Source organism: Phaenicophaeus curvirostris, chromosome Z (genome assembly GCF_032191515.1).
Source record: "Phaenicophaeus curvirostris isolate KB17595 chromosome Z, BPBGC_Pcur_1.0, whole genome shotgun sequence".
NCBI lineage: Eukaryota > Metazoa > Chordata > Aves > Cuculiformes > Cuculidae > Phaenicophaeus > Phaenicophaeus curvirostris.
Window position 1 is genome coordinate 48,988,019 of NC_091431.1, and position 16,533 is coordinate 49,004,551.

Genomic DNA, 16,533 nt, shown 5'->3' on the forward strand with positions numbered 1-16,533 from the left:
AGACAAAGTTCATTTTTCAATAGCCTATTTTCTTCTTGCATTCTTGATAGACCATCAGCACCACCCAAAATGGACCACAAGGAAACACCTTTCTTTTGTACAGAAGGCGGCTTTGATGGATCCCTTCAGTTGATGTTGAGCATGCATGGAAAGCAGAAGTTATTTAAATGCGTTTTGCTACTGTCTATTGTTAGAGCAAAAAAGGAATATACAGTTTTATTGACCTTGTTTACATAAAGCAGCCTGGTATATAAATTCTGAAGGTCTATTTCAATGGACCCTAGCTAGCTGCCCCTGAAAATGCTTTGCTTGCTTATAATATTTCATTTAATTAAAACAGAGAAATTAAAGAAAGTTGTCAGGAAGTTAGTGCTCTGCGTTTACTGTAAATCTGTTTAAATTCAGGGCAAGGTAACTCTCATCTTCCATTCTTCCACCCCTTGTTCTCTAGCCAGTGAAAGGACACACTGGACCTGTATCGTCTTAATTGTGATGGCTGACAAATAGGCTGCTCTGCCACTGGAGTTTGTGAAGTACAAGGGCAGTATGGCCAACCTGGCTTCCCTGTCACTTTTAGCAGGAATACACAAGTAGTTGATAACATCACTTTTGTAGTTTTCTTCTACTATGATCAGGTTTGAAATAACCTATAGTAGGAACCAGGAGAGTCACCATAACTTGAATATTTCTATTTCCCTCACACTTCCACTAAATTCTCTATGTTACTATAAGCTCCTTCCTACACCTCTGCATTGACAGAAGGGCTAGAAACAGTATTATGAGTCTTGTTTCGAATTACTTGTGTGGGTCGGACTAGCCAGTATTTTGGAACTGATAAACTGGCAGTATATCAAACAGGCAGAAAACATGCCTTCCTTCTAGTCCTTCCAACATCTCATTGTTAGTACAGTCCCCCTCTTCTACATGGATTCCTGCTGTTTATCACAACACCTGAACTCTGTCCCGTTTTGGAGACCTCCATGTGTTAATTAGATTTCACTGCAGCTGAAAACTATTAGTAAAATAATAGCAGAGGACTGAGTATTCACACAGTATCATTTCAGGAGAAAAGCAGGCCAGGATTCAACTGATGCCATAGGGAATTCAGATAGGTATCCTTCGTGAATGAATTCCAGCATAAAGGCTGTGGGTCCCTGCATTCAAAGTAGCTGCAGTATTTGCAGTGCCTCTTTAGGTCTTCAGTCTTGGTTTCTGTACTTTAAACATTAAAAGAAAGAAAGTTAAACCGACTCGTTTTGTTTATCTAAATGTACACATTTTAAATGTTCGCCATATATCACCATATAAAGCATACCATTTATATTATGCAAATGTATTGCTAATGCATTTTTATTGCTGCATTGTTTAACATCTTTTTGACTGGAATATTTGTTCTGTTTCTTTCAATATAATCTCAAAGTGTTATTAAACAACCTTAACAACTTCTAGCAGCAGCTTTTGCTCTGACCTGTCAAGTTTTATGTTTTCAATATGTGACTCAAGAATTTGGCTCTTACATCCTTTTTTTCTGGCCATGGCAACTGCAAGTAACATGTTTGTATCCTAACACTATGGCATCTTGCCTACTGTAACTTTGGCAGGCATGTAGATCCCCAAAGCCGGAGGTAAACTATGGGACTTAGGTCTCTGCACTCAGTAAGGCTGAACTGAACGACAGTCCTGTGTACCTACTTCTATATTAGCTAGGTTTCATTATGAGACTGTGGACACACAGGGGTGGTTGCAGGCATAAGCGTTAAGCTATAACTCAGTGTAGTGCAATAAGGCACAGTCTATAACTACAATACAACCTGCTCCCAGCATTATGCAGTAAAATAATATTTCAGGAAAATAACGGATGTTTGATTGGACTGTGTAGGTAGGGGTTTTTATAGGTGACATATCCTCACCCCCCCACCACTCCCCAAGCTGCTGAAGAGGCTGCTGTTCTGCTGAGCCACGGGGTGGAGAGAGGCCAGGCAGAGAGGTCTGGTGGCCACTCCAGGTCAGTGGCCGTAACAAAACCCATCTGTGCAGCAAGGGTGAGCAGGGGAGAATGGGCGATTACGTCTCTGCCGCTCTTTTGCCTGTCAGGATGACCAAACTGGCCCATGATCACACACCCCCTTCCTCCCACATACCAAGCAGGTATGTGGAAGTGCGAAACAAAAACAAAGACTCAGAGGTGGTCCTCAAAACAAAGTATTAATAAGATTTGTATGAGTTTTTGTGACTGAAGCATCCTGATATACGACCTGGGAGTTCTCTGGATTCCTACGCATGGCTGGAGGTTGCACTACAATCCGTTGACCCCCCATCATCAGAACCACCAACAAAAGGTAAAGAAGATTGGGCCAATTGGCACCCCAGATGTTATCACTCCAGAACGGACTATAAGAGAATGAGAGGAGCAAGCCCAAATCGGAGCTCTGTGTCAGCTGGCCTGAGACCCTCCATCAATGTCGTCCAAACCCACAGATACTGCTGCGGAGCATTTGCAGAAACTTCACTTGCAGCAGCTTCGAAGAAACATCTAAAGACTCTATCACTGAACTTCGTACAGGTCATATAGTCTTTTCAACCCTTATAGAATGCTAATATTGGCCTAGACACAAGCTTATATTCTTGACTTAGAATTGTAACATTATAGGTAATAAACTAAATGTTTAAATATAATTCTGTTTAAATATAATACTCTGTCTACTTCGGAGTGTGACAACAGGGCAAAGCAGCCTTTTGAATGTGTACATCTAGATCTTTAAGCACAAGGAGATCTAAACATAGTACTGAAGTGTTCATACTTACAAGATCACAAGACAGGTCCTATAAAAATCATCAAATTGGCATAAACATTGGAAGACTAGATGATGGTCTTGTTACAGGAATAAACTCCTGCTGTTCAGCCCATTAGTGTTTCCAAGTTTTCCTCTACAAAAACGGGGAATAGAAAATTACTTTTAAAAAAAATTAAGTTTTGAAAAATTGGAAGTATCCTGGTTCAGTGCTGGAGCTGACATAACACGGCAACATTGTACTGCTGACTTAGACAAGCAGCTTTCTTTACAGAAGACACTGTCATGCAATGTTGGTGGTTCTGAAATCACTGGTGGAGGTGGGAGGGGATGTGCATAACTAACAGGCAGACAGAGAGGTTTTTCTGGATGAGGAAAGACACTGAAAGAAGACCATGTATTCCTAGGAGCAGGAGATGCACTAGAGGATCATAAGTAATGTTACCAACTATGAGTTTGTCTCAAGGTTGTGCTTTTCTAAATGCTCGGTAAGCTTTAGAAATTGTGTGAAAACAGTTAGCTTTCATTGTTTAATAAAAAAGTATCTAGTGCTTGCAGTCAGGGAGATAGGATTGGAGTGCAAGGAGAGATTGCCACTGCAACTTGCCGGGGTACCCACATCCATAAATGACTGTGCAGTGGCAGCCAGTTCAGATGGCAACCAACCACACTCAGAATCATAGAATAGTTTGGATTGGAAGCAGACTTTAAAGGCCAACTAGTCCTAACCCTCACCATAGGTAGGGACATCTTTCACCAGATGTGGTTGCACAAAGCTCTGTCCAACATTAGGAGTGACAAGGTATCCACAACTTCTCTGGGCAATCTGCTCCACTCTCACTGTAAAAAATTTCATCCTTATATTCAATCTAAACCTACCTTCTTTCAATTTAAAACCACCATCCCTTTTCTGTCACTACAAGCCCTACTAAAAAGTCTTTCCCCATCTTTCTTAAAAACCCTTCTTAGAATTGAAAGGCTGCAATAAGGAGCCTTCTCTACTCCAGGCTGAACAACCACAACTCTCTCAGCCTTTCCTCATAGATGTTCCTTCTGAGCATTTTTGTGGCCCTCTTCTAGACCTGCTCCAATAGGTCCATCTCTTCCTGTGTTCAGGACTCCAGAGGTGGTCACTAGGAGGGTGATGCTAGCTAGGTACCGCTGGTCACCAGCAGGAAGACGCTAGCTATGTACATGCGTTGCCTACTCAAGATTAAATCCAGGGTGCTGTACCTTTGCCGCCTAGCCCTTAGCCTCATTTTTCACTTTCATGATCTTGACGTACCTGTCAGCTGCCTCCTGCAAAGCCCCTGCATATCTGCTGCTGCAGGAATGGAGGGTGTCCAGAGGTATGGGAAGAGGATCCTGGCCTGAGGCGCTCATGGGGCCAACAGGAAGGGCATCTGCAAGGAGCTCATTCGTGTCGGTGGGTCAGAGGGACAGGCACTGCCGAGGAGGGATGAGAGGAGGGGGAGAGAGGAGGAGGGAAAGGAAAAGGAGGAGAGAGGAGGAGAGGAGGAAGAAAGAGGGAAGGAGGGAGGAGGGAAGAGGGGAAGAGGGAAGAGGGGAAGAGGAAAGGGGGGAATAGGGAAAGGGGAAGAGGGAAGAGGGGATGAGGGAAGGGGGGAATAGGGAAAGGGGAAGAGGGAAGAGGGGATGAGGGAAGGGGGGAATAGGGAAAGGGGAAGAGAAGAAAACAGGAAATGGAAAGGGAGGAAATGGGAAGAGGGGAAAAGGGAGGGGAGGAAAAGGGAGGGGAAGGGGAAGGGGAAGGGGAAGGGGAAGGGGAAGGGGAAGGGGAAGGGGAAGGGGAAGGGGAAGGGGAAGGGGAAGGGGAAGGGGAAGGGGAAGGGGAAGGGGAAGGGGAAGGGGAAGGGGAAGGGGAAGGGGAAGGGGAAAGGAAGTGCCCCTGCCCATGGCAGGGGGGCGGGAACTGGATAATCTTTAGGGTTCCTTCCAACCCAAATCATGCTTTGGTTCTGACTGGGGCGGCAGTTGCTGCCCGCGAGGCCGGCAGCTCTTGGCCCTTGCGCCTCTTCGGTAGAGGCGGCGGCGGGCGGGGCGCAGGTCCCGATGGCGATCGGCCGGGCGAGAGCCGCACCCCCAGCGGGCGGGCGGCGGGCGGCCATTTCACCGCCGCCTCCATCACACCCGCGCCCGGCCGGGGCCGCCGTTGCCAGGGCGACCGTCCCGCGCGCGCCCCGCCCCCTGGGCCGCCGGCGGCCAATCGGAGGGCGGAGGCGGCGGAGCCGGGGCTCCCTTTGTTCAGCCATTTCAGGGGCCGCGGAGGGAGAGGACGGGCCGCTTCCTCGCCACTCCCCTGCCGCTCGGCTCTGGGATGGTGTGGGTAGGTGTCTGGGCTGCGGGGGAGGGCGAGCTGGGGACGTCCCAGCACCTGCGGCCCGAGGTGGGGGGCGGCCCGCGCCGCCTCAGAGGATGGGGGGGAGGGGGCTCTGGCGCCAGCGGGCGCGTGGGTGTCCCGTCCCCCGCCCTTCCCGCGCGGTGAGAGCCGCCTCGGGGTATCGGGACGTGGCCGCGCGTCCGGCGTGTTTTCTGCACCGCCTGGGGCCGCTGCGCAGGGGTGCGGCCCGGTGGGGTTTTCTGTAATTATCTTCCCGAAATACCCGTGTGGTACTGCGTTTGTTTGCTTAGGGAGGATGTTTGTTTAGGCGCGCGGTGGAAATAGCCAGTGGGACTCGTAAAGCTTCTGTAGAGTGACCGACCACAAAAGACGGGGGCACTTTTGGAATTGGAATGAATGGCTTATAGAATCATAGAATCACTAGGTTGGAAAAGACCTCTTAGATCATCGAGTCCAACCATTCCTGTCTGCCCCCAAACCATGTCTCTCAGCACCTCGTCTACACGTCTTTTAAACACCTCCAGGGCTGGTAACTCAACCACCTCCCTGGGCAGCGTGTTCCAGTGCCCAGTGACCCTTCCGGTGAAAAAATTTTTCCTGATGTCTAGTCTGAACCTCCCCTGGCAGAGCTTGAGGCCATCCCCTCTTGTCCTGTCCCCTGTCACTTGGGAGAAGAGGCCAGCTCCCTCCTCTCTACAACCTCCTTTCAGGTAGTTGTAGAGAGCCATAAGGTCTCCCCTCAGCCTCCTCCAGGCTAAACAACCCCAGCTTCCTCAGCTGCTCCTCCTCGTTTCTTTTTTTCTTTTTTTTTTTCTTTTCTAACTTGTCTGTGAATTATTTATGTCGTTGCTTCGAAGGCAATAATTGCTATGGTGAAGATTGTTCTGCTATATATTCTGGCCACCACTTGTTTACTTGAATGTTTAAATACCTTAACATGGTATTTGAATACTTGGCAGATTGTGTTCAGTCCTTACAACAGTCAAGGAATAAAAAGTAGACTTGTGTCCTTCCCTGTGCGAGTAATTAAAGAAAAAAAATAATTGCATGCACAAGATGGTATAAAGAGCCTTTGGTAGAATTGGAAACTGAAAACTGAGCCCATATTACTAATCCAGATTCTCAGCTATGTTTATAAATGACAGTATATGGTCTGTTTCTAAAAGTCCTCATTCTGCATCTGCTATGTGAACTGTAGTTATTTTTGAGTTCTGTGTGGGAGGATGGAGGAAAGGTGCCTACAATGGGAAAGAATAATTTCTAAATGATTAGAATTACTTTAGAGAGTGACTTGTTTTTTTCCTTCCAAAATCTAGCCAGCTTATACTCAAAGCAGTATAATACAGAAGGATAATGATAATCCTGCAAAAACAGGGTTAAAAAAGCAGTTTACTATCTGCCTTCAAGGAGGAAGGCTGTGGTTAGAATTAATATTGACTAAGTACCATGTTTTACCATTGGTTACTGGCAGTGACACATTTCAGTGACTTCAGAAATTGATACAGATTTAACACAGCTGATAAATTGAGCTGAGCATGCCTTGTAACAGGAGGGTAAGAACATTAATGATGGTTTTATGAATGTAAGCTTTGTTTAGAACTCAGTTTAGGTATCCTTGTATGTAGATACGCACGAGAACGGATATGTGTTCTTAATTTTAGGTCCACGGTGTTAATCAGAGCAACCTCAGGTATAGAGCTAGCTTATAGTCAGGTGATAGTATGCACAGAACTGCCCAACAGACTGGAGTAGGGTATAATTCAATCATGTTTCCTTCCTTTTCCTTCTTTGGGCACGCCAAGGTGCTATGGCCACAAAGGAGGGTGGCATGTATCAAATCTGATACTCAGAAACTGCATAGTTTGAAGATTTGGGCTGAAATCGTGACTGAGGTTTTATCTTTGAAGTGTCTTATTGGTAGACCTCTCTTTTTGTAGACTCACTGTTGCTGACACTGTCATAAAAGAATTTTCACAGGTTTGTGAAATTGGTGTGTATTGATGAACGCATTATTGTCAGTGGAGTTGCACCATTGCTGTGCAACAGTGGGAGGATTTTTTCTTTACTTTGTTTTTGTAAGCGTAGGATTAACTTTTCCATTATTTTCATGCTGTAATTGCATTGCAACTTTGATTAGTTTTGACCACAGAAATGGACTCGATGAACATTTAAATACATGTAACAGTAGAATGTTTTGAACACCAATTCCACTTCTTCCCACTGTTTTTATAGTATGGTATTGGATAGTTTGGGTAGGTTTTCCACATCTATTGATAGATTTCAGATATATGTATGTCACAGTTTAGCCCCAGTCTGGCCTGACTGCAACTGAACACAGGCTGTTATGATCCCAGTTCCTACTACCCCCACCTCCCACCCCTGTGAAAGAGGAAAGAGAAATTGTTGATGGTTGGAAACTAAAACCGGAACAGCTTTAATGTGACAACAATAAGGAAAAGGATATTAATAAGAAAATAATAAAATATACACAAACATACAAAATTGCCTCACCAGCCCTCCCACTCATAACTGTGTCACCACTGACGCTACGGAGCAGACATGGGGAAAGGTCTAGGACTGGACTCAGCAATACATGGAGCTAGACTCAGGAACTGGATTCAGGAACACATGGATCCAGGATCAGGGGCACTAAGACATATGAAGTCCACATTAGACACCAGCTATCAAGGAAGAGAACTTGACCCTCATGATTCCTCCATTTTATACAGAGTATGATGTATATGGGATGGAATACTTTACAGCTCAGCTTTGGTCACCTATCCTGTCCACTGCTCCTTGCAGGTGTGATCCTTTTAACTTAAGGGCTTTCCACCACCTTGAGGATAACCTTTGTCTTTATAGGGGTAGATGGCAGTGGCCTTTCTGCATCCCAATGTTCCATTATGTTGGTGCTAGTAAATTGTGTTATCACTTCTGGAGACAGACACTGTCTGAAGACCTGTTGTTAACTTTCAGAAAATGAAGTTATTTGAACAAAGCTTAGCTGAAAAGTTAGCTAAAGCAGAACTGATTTTCTCAAACCAGCACAATGTAATAGTTGGGGGAATATATATTAATTATTTTATGTTATGCATACATTAATATGTATATAAATATATTCATGTAGGTATAATATGAATTCGTACTGAAATTTTATTTTTTACATTCTCTCATTGGTAGATATATACTACTGTAGACCCAGTGTTGTTTGGTTTATGTATGTGATCTATCATATGAGCGATAAATCAGTGTACATAATCTGTTTGTGTATGTACACATGGACACCATGGAATCTGGCATTTTTTAATGATGTAGAAATAAACTTCCAAATGTAATTTTTAACCTCCATAAGGGCTTTCTTTCTGAACCGGAGTCCAGAGTAAAATTTAAATTATTCAAAAACTTCCCTATTAATTTCCTGTGTGCTGAATGCTTTTGAAATTGAGTTTTTATATTTATGTGTGTGTGCATATGACTTAAAGCTGAGATAAGCATAAAATCAAATAAAATTCATATTTAAAGAAAACATCTGTTCTTTAAACTGAGTATAGAATAGAAAATTACTGTTAAATTATTCTATTAAATAATTTAATTTTGTATAGTATTATATTGCATTTTCTACAAGCTATTGTGGAATACCCTTAAGCATGCAAAATCTGCTGCTTATGAAGAGCCTGCCACTGAGTGCATTAATTTATATACTTGATAAGTGCTGAATACAAAAGCAGAAGGAAAGGCAAGACTTTTTTGGCAGAGAGTAAAAAATGTATAGTAGATGAGTAGCTACAAAGATGCAAAAAACCAAGTTACTGTATCAGAAACCAGAAGGGAAATACTTGCAGAAATTGCCTCCTAATTTCAGACCCAGGGTTTCCAAACCTAGTTAATGGGTATGTGAACATCATTGGTAACTTCTGGCATATGAGGTCACATGCATTTCTAATCCTGCGAAACCAGAGCTTCATATATGGCTCTTCTCTGAACTTTCCTACTATATATTTCTGTCTTCCAAGCTAGGATTGCAGTCCAGTGTTCACATTTAACCTTCCCCATCCATTCATGCATCTACAGAAGTTTTCTCTAGTTTCAAACTTCAGTCGTGTTCTTTCTCTGGCACACATCCAAATCATGAATCTTTACTTCCAGCAAAGAGTAAGTGGAGCCTTGGCTTCTTCCTCAGTGTGCATGCTATCGCCCTAATCCTGTTCTTCCTACTTCACCACGTCTTGGTCTTTGTCTTATATCCAGAAAGAGAAGTGCAAGTCTGCCTGGGGGCAGCAGAGCTACACCTTGGATGCGGGTGGTGGCTGCAGTACCTCCTATTTGTACAGAGGTTTACAGGGCCTAAGGGACAGTTTCTGTGCTGCATGTGAGAGCAGTGAGACCCAGGAGCTGTGGCTCAGATCAGCATTGAACATAGTGTGGAAGCAGACATCAGTGGTGTGTGCACTATGGTTTGACCACCTCTTTATAGAGGAACAAGGAAAGTCAGTTGCAAACAAGTGTCTAATTCACATTGGAGACTAAAAAGCACAGGTCTGCTTTTTATACCAAAGAGCTAAATCCAATATGAAGTCCAAATAGATACCTGTATTGCAGTCTGTTTTACATTTGTTGAGCCTGAGTAAAAAAAAAAAAACAAGCAAGCATCATCTTGCACAGGATTTTCCAAATTTATGTGTAGGCAAATTTAAGGTAAATTGGTCTGACTTTCTTGTGCAGACAAGCCCCTAAGCTACATGGCTGGAAATCAGGAGTGACTTTGCTGCACTCCATTAGGTGTACTTTCAGTAAGTGGAACTGGCATAAGAGGTGAAAGCTTCTGTTGTTGAATCAGGCCCATACAAAATAGTTAAAACCAAACAAGATGATGTTTGAATAGAGCTTTTGAATGAATGGGAAGCAATTGCATTAACAAGAACACAGGAGTCATGCAATTATATTCTTCACTGTGTTTGAGAAATCAGTGAGCACTAGGTTGAAAACACTGGAGTCTAAGGTGGAGATGCTTTTTGAGCTTCTTGGAAAACAAATCAAAGTAGGCCAGCTGATGAGAGGAAATGGTTGTTTAAAAAAATTAATGTATGGTTATTTCATGATTCTCTCTAACACAGAAGTATATACAGTAGTACAAGTATGTGTGTGTTTATCACATCTTTGGATATCTGCTTTTACCCTTTCATATGTAGTAATCAAATTGGTTGTTTCGTCATACTACCAAATGACTTCAGACACCTTCCCTTCCAAAATCATCCTCCTCTTTGTGAAGACTGTGAAGACTTTCTATACTTTTTCTGTGTAACACGCTATAATTTCACACAATTCTTTGCTTCTGGCGAATAACCTGTTTATCAGAGGACAACCCTATTTGTTCTCTAAACCAATGAATACTTGTAATACATTTTAGAATTTATGATGATAGTATGTCTTGAAGTTTAGCAAGGGAGCATATTTTAGGTGAGGCACTGTCCGTTCTAGCAATTCACTTAATTTCTCTGTGATTGCACAGAATCAAAATAGCAAACAAAAATTAAACCAAGCACAACTGGCAGTATTCATAGCTTCCCCCATTTGCAGTGTGCATTCCAAAGTATGCTTTGTTTTGTTTGCTGCTTCCATTTGTAGTCTTTTAACCTATGCGTTGGAAAAGATTATACTTATAAGGGAATTTTATGAGAAAGAGGTTAATCTTGCATATAACCACCATTGAGTTCAGTCTTTTATTAATTATTGCACAGTGTGTTTGGAAATGAGATAGGTTTCTCATCATAAGAGAAAAAAAAGAACAGAATATGCAAAGCTGCATGCTTATTTTCACTTTTTAGAATATGGATTTTTATATTGGCATGTGAGATTGAGAATCAGCAGACATTGAAATTACTGCCCTTGTTTTGTTTCTTTTATACTAGGTAAGAGGGCTAATGGAGCATAGTGGCTTAGTGAGGCTTTGATAACCTCATCTCCACTAGGGTGGAACTCTCCCTTTTTTTGGGGAAAAAATCCCCAAACAAACAAGCAAAAAAAAAAACCCAAAACCAAAAAATACCACAAACCAAACAACCTAACCAGATAAAATAAGATAAAGGAAGCTGCCTTTTGAGGATCTCAGTGTAGATTTTGCTTTGGATAAATGTATTTACAGATGTTTCTAAATTTGTAAGTAATGCACATTTAACTGGACATGAGGATGATTTGAAACTTTTTCATCACACTTATTTCTGGAAGCTTTGGAGAAAGGGTATACCCTTGAAAACAAATAACTATCCTAAATCGTCTGAAGTCGTGCAGGTTTGGCTTATACTGTGACAGGTATTTTAAATTTTGGCCTGTGAGTTATCGTTAATCTCAGTTGCTGTTTTCACAAATAAAACATGATACCTAGAAATATTTGGTTTTAGTGTAAAGTTATACAGGTAAGAAGAACAATAGTAGAAAATAACATTTATCAATTTGCGAGCAATTAGAATTAATTTATATTTTTCATCCAGTTTTGTTCATGCCAAAATCAGAAGGAAGTGTTAGAATTGACAGGTCTGGTGATAAAGTGATAAATAAGGAGGTGAGGTACTAATTGCAAAAGTTATCTGTTATAGGAGAACTTGATACCTGTGTTAAAACATTACATTTGTCAGAAGAAAATCTAGAAAAAGTGCTATGAGCTTTTGAGCTCCAAAACATCCCTGATGGTACCTTCTGTGGGGATTACAAGAGATGCCTCAAGTTCAGAGGCAGTTCAGCAAAGTGGTCAGGTATAGTGTAATGTTTTTGTTGCATTTTAATCCTTACATCCTGAAGATGCTGTCAATTTAAGATAATAAAATTCATAACACTTTTGTGAGATATAGATGTAATAAATTCAGCCTTGCATCTAGGAAAACCTGAACGAAGGTGAGCAAATGTATCTTTTTTTCTTGAGTGAAGTTCAGCTATCCTGTCTACAGTTTAGGTACATAAGAGTATGCTAATTTAGTCATAAGTGTGTGTGAAACTGAACTCTGCTTTCCTCAATTTTGAAATATTGAAAAAATACTTAAATTCAATATTGGTCTTTTCCATGATGAGCAACTTTAATGCTGTGGGTATTTGTATGCTGTGATGGTAGGACTGAGTTTTACAAATGATTTTTTTATTTTAATTATATGTTAGACATTATTTTAAAGCTAGTATTCTGTCAACCACTTGGGCTTTGTTATTTAAGACAATTTCAAAGACATTAAAAAAAAAAGCCGAAAGGAGAAATTGGCTGCCATGTCATACAGAACATAGCCCAAATCTCTTTGAAATTGAGTATGGTACTTTAGAGCAAATATTGAGTTACAGTAGCACGTACTAGCTCCACATATGAATTAAGGTTCTAACATGTTAGGCAGGTGTAACAAAAAACCAGTCCTTTTTGCACGTGGCTTACAACTGAAATACGAAACAAAACAAAAGATAAGTGTTCTACAATAGCCAGATATGAAGAGAGTGGGAACTGAGAGAGACTTAAGGCACTTGTAAAAACTGCACCTAAGAAGAATTTCTACACAAAATGTTACAAAGGGCAGAAAGTATTTTGTAATGACTTTTGCATGATTATTTTTTAAGGGCAGCATAAAGAAAGCATGCTGCAAGTCAGTAAATTGAGCCTCCAGGTAAAGACTAACAGGAAAAAAAGCCCAAATTCTGCATCACAATAATATATATTAGAACAGTTTTATAGGATCAAGACATTATTTTTTTTCTCTTACCTATAGATGATTTAATCTGTGACTGCCGTTTCAACTCTTTATAGCTTTATGTTTAAAGCAGTGGCTAAGCTATTATTTTAAGACAAATGGTATGTGGAATGCCAGCAAATTTATGTAGTGGAGTTGGTGAAGCTACTTGCAACAGGTTTTTATTTAAAAGGCATCAAAATGGCCTTAAAAGTTGAGTAATGTGTAGATGAAAGGTAAACTCAGTTCTTTTAAATTACAGTTTCTTCACTAAATAAATTTCATTTTCTTTTGGGCAAGGCATAAAAAAAACCCAAATCTTTTTGTATTTGCCATTTTAGTAACATTTTAAGGGAATTAATTTACATATGTAGCTATTTAGACTAACAACTAATCACAGCAGGGATCCTCTCTGATGTCTTTCACAAACCAACATTAAAGTATTTAAATGCCTAAAATTTTGAAAATGTATAATGTACTTTTAATTTCCGTTTCTAATATTTATTCTTTTAGCATGAAATGTTGCATTTGAACTAGAATGAGATAAAACAATTGTTATGGGGACTGTTAGAACTTTTAGTGTTGATCATTTTTTGGCTAAGGCTGCATGAACTCTCCAAGTAATTTTACCTGATTTTATGTACACAATAACAAGTTGCTTTCTGTGTGGAAACAGGAATGTAGCCACTTCAGCACACAAGCTTTAGCTTAAGTGCATTACTTGTGTTCAGAATTACTTGCAATTTCCTTTACGCTGGTTCAATATTGCTTCAAGGCTGGTCTTACAGATACCGTTGTGAGAATGCTTTTTCAAAAAGCAGTGATGGAAGTGAGAGAATACAATATTACATTACTTTTTTAATAACTTCCTGTATTTATGCCTTTTTGTAACCAGACAGTATTAAGTCCATCTGTCGACCTGGAATTGTTCAGTCATCTTTTAACACTTGTTGCTTGCAAAGGGCCATGGAGATCTGTGGAGAAGAAGTATATGGGCTTTCTTCTGTGCTATCTGTTGGCTTCAAGCTGTAGCAAACTGAGTATCTTATTCAACCGGAAGTCCAAGATTTCTCTTAAATATCATCTTCATATGTCATATCCAAGAGCATTTAGAATGTGACTGAATATATTTCAACTGAAAAAGCTGAAGCATTCTTCCTCTTCACCGTCTATTTCTAGCAGATATTCAATGTGCACCTGTTAAATGGAATAGTCTTCACTGCTAAGACTGTGCTGTTTTCTTTACCAGTTTATACAGTGAGTTTTATTGTTCTGGTCAGATGAAAACTGGAAATTTTCTAACATGAGTTTTTAATACTGTTTTAATAGATCTCTATTCTTTTACATGTGTCTCACATAATACCTGCTGAATCAGTGTTTAAGCATTTGGATCATACTATCTTTTATGTTAAAGAACAGTAAATTCAACTTGAGAGGAAACAAAAACATTGGGTTTAATATGCCTGCAGATTCTGCTGTGTATGCATATGTAGGAACAATTTGGGTAAGGTGAGGGGTTGTCTATCTTTTATCTTTACTATTAATTTGGTTTTTACACTTTTCTTCATCTGAGGCTTAAAAGACAAGGAATGTCTGCAGCCATTCCTTTCACGATCTCAATGAGATTGAGCAAGTCCTACTTGGTTACTTACCTGAAAGATTTTTGCTTCTTTGATTAAGGCATCATTTCTTTTGTTCATGTACATGATTGGAGTAGTTAATTCCCTTCATTGATGATCACATGCACAACTTTGTCTCTTTTGAAGGGGGCTCCATTCCAGATCAGTAATTATTTGCTAACTCTTTTCCAGTAGGATGTAATTTCAGAATATTTACCTGACATTAGAGGTTAGAGAAGGCCGAACAACTGTACTTGGGCTTATAGGGTAAAATGTGGAGTTGAGATGGATGCATTTGAAGTCTTCTTCTGTTTACACCCCTACCAATTCATATGTGACTCGTTAGTCCCTATGCAGGACAGGTACCAGCTCACTAGAGTCATGCTGTGACTAATACAAACCCAAATACTGTCACTTCCTTAAGGTAACATCATCTTAAGGACCTCAGAGAACTCACCACAGTAAGAAAATTCATCAGCCATCTAGGGAACAAAACACTAGCCTTCTGTTTGAGGTGACCAGTGATGTTCATTTAGTCTACAGTATTGCTGTCAGTATTGCAAGGATCACCAAAGCACCAGCCCTGCTTCCAGTGACACATCTGATGATGGTAGTATCACTGACAGTCGCACACCTGAGTGCATGTTGTGTACTTGAATACTTTAATACACATGGAGTATTCAGGAAAAACTAGGAGGAGAAAAGTAGGTGAGTGTGTGATTCCTAATAATGCCTAATGAATTTTGACCAGAGGATACTCCTTGGGTTTTTTTTGCGACAACTTCTGTACTCCATTACAGTTGGCATTAGTGCATACTGTTAAAACACAGTGGTCTGATTTAAACAGTATAACATGACTACTTTTAATAATTTAATTCTGAAGGCCAAAAAGTCTGATTTTGTGCATTTGGTTTTAATCTTGCTTTATATTTACAGCTTTTAATTTCCTCAGTAGATCATTATCATCTCATTTACGCATCAAAGCATACTTGCAAATAAATGTGCATTTTGTCCTGTATTTGTTCCGTATTTTACTAGCAAGAGGGCCTCAATATCTTTATATGTTCTATTTCATATTTAATGAGATTCACAATTTTTCCATCCTACAGTAAAAAATATGCTCCTACTGGATAATTATTATTTATTATTGTTAAGATGGTGTGCAAAAAAGCATTTGAACAGGTGAACTCCTCTGTAGGTGATATATAAGTATGCTATACATATTTTGCATTAAAATGTATTAGTTGATTAGAGTATGTAGCAAATACAGTTAGAGAATGAAGACGTCTTTTGATTCATCATGGTGCAGATTTTTCAAAATTAACTTAAAAACAGATCGCCACTTACTTTAGATCATCAAGGTTTTTTAAAATAATTGTGAATACCTTAATTTTAAAGAAGGAATGCCCACCTTTCAAGGCCAAGAACTTCCCCAAATTTGGTACTACTCTATGATGAGGTGTACTTTCCATTGCATTTTCTCTGGTGTACTTCTTCCTTATTGTTGGAGCAGATGACTTCCTCTCTGAACATTTTTGAGAATGCATATGCCTGCACCACCAGGTCTCCCACAAAATCCCTGCCTGGCATGGTTGATCCATTGTTACAGGGACACACACCACAGAGTTTCTCATTCCCTGAATTTCCAAGGTATGCAGGGCCTAGAACCACTTTCTCAAACATGCAGTTAGCAGAGAGAGCAATCTTGCATCTGTTTGCTTGTTTGTTTTTACTGGTCTCCCTTATTTGATAACAATGAGCACATAACCGAAGGAAAGTAAATTCTAGAATTTATGAGGATGTATCTGTTTTCTAACAGTCTTTTATCATTCTCACCCACGGATGTGGCTTTTTTTCAACCATAACTTCATTTTTAAATTATATTTGCTGCTTTTCTCACGTATTTTCGAAAGTCTCAATTCTGATCTATTATGAGGAACAGGTTCAAAAGCTATGTATAATTTTGGTTTTATCTTTGTCTTAGGGAAGTTACAGAAACTTATATTCAACAAAAATCCTTCAGCAGGTACCAGCTGCTTTGCCTCCTGCAGCTAAGGGAAACA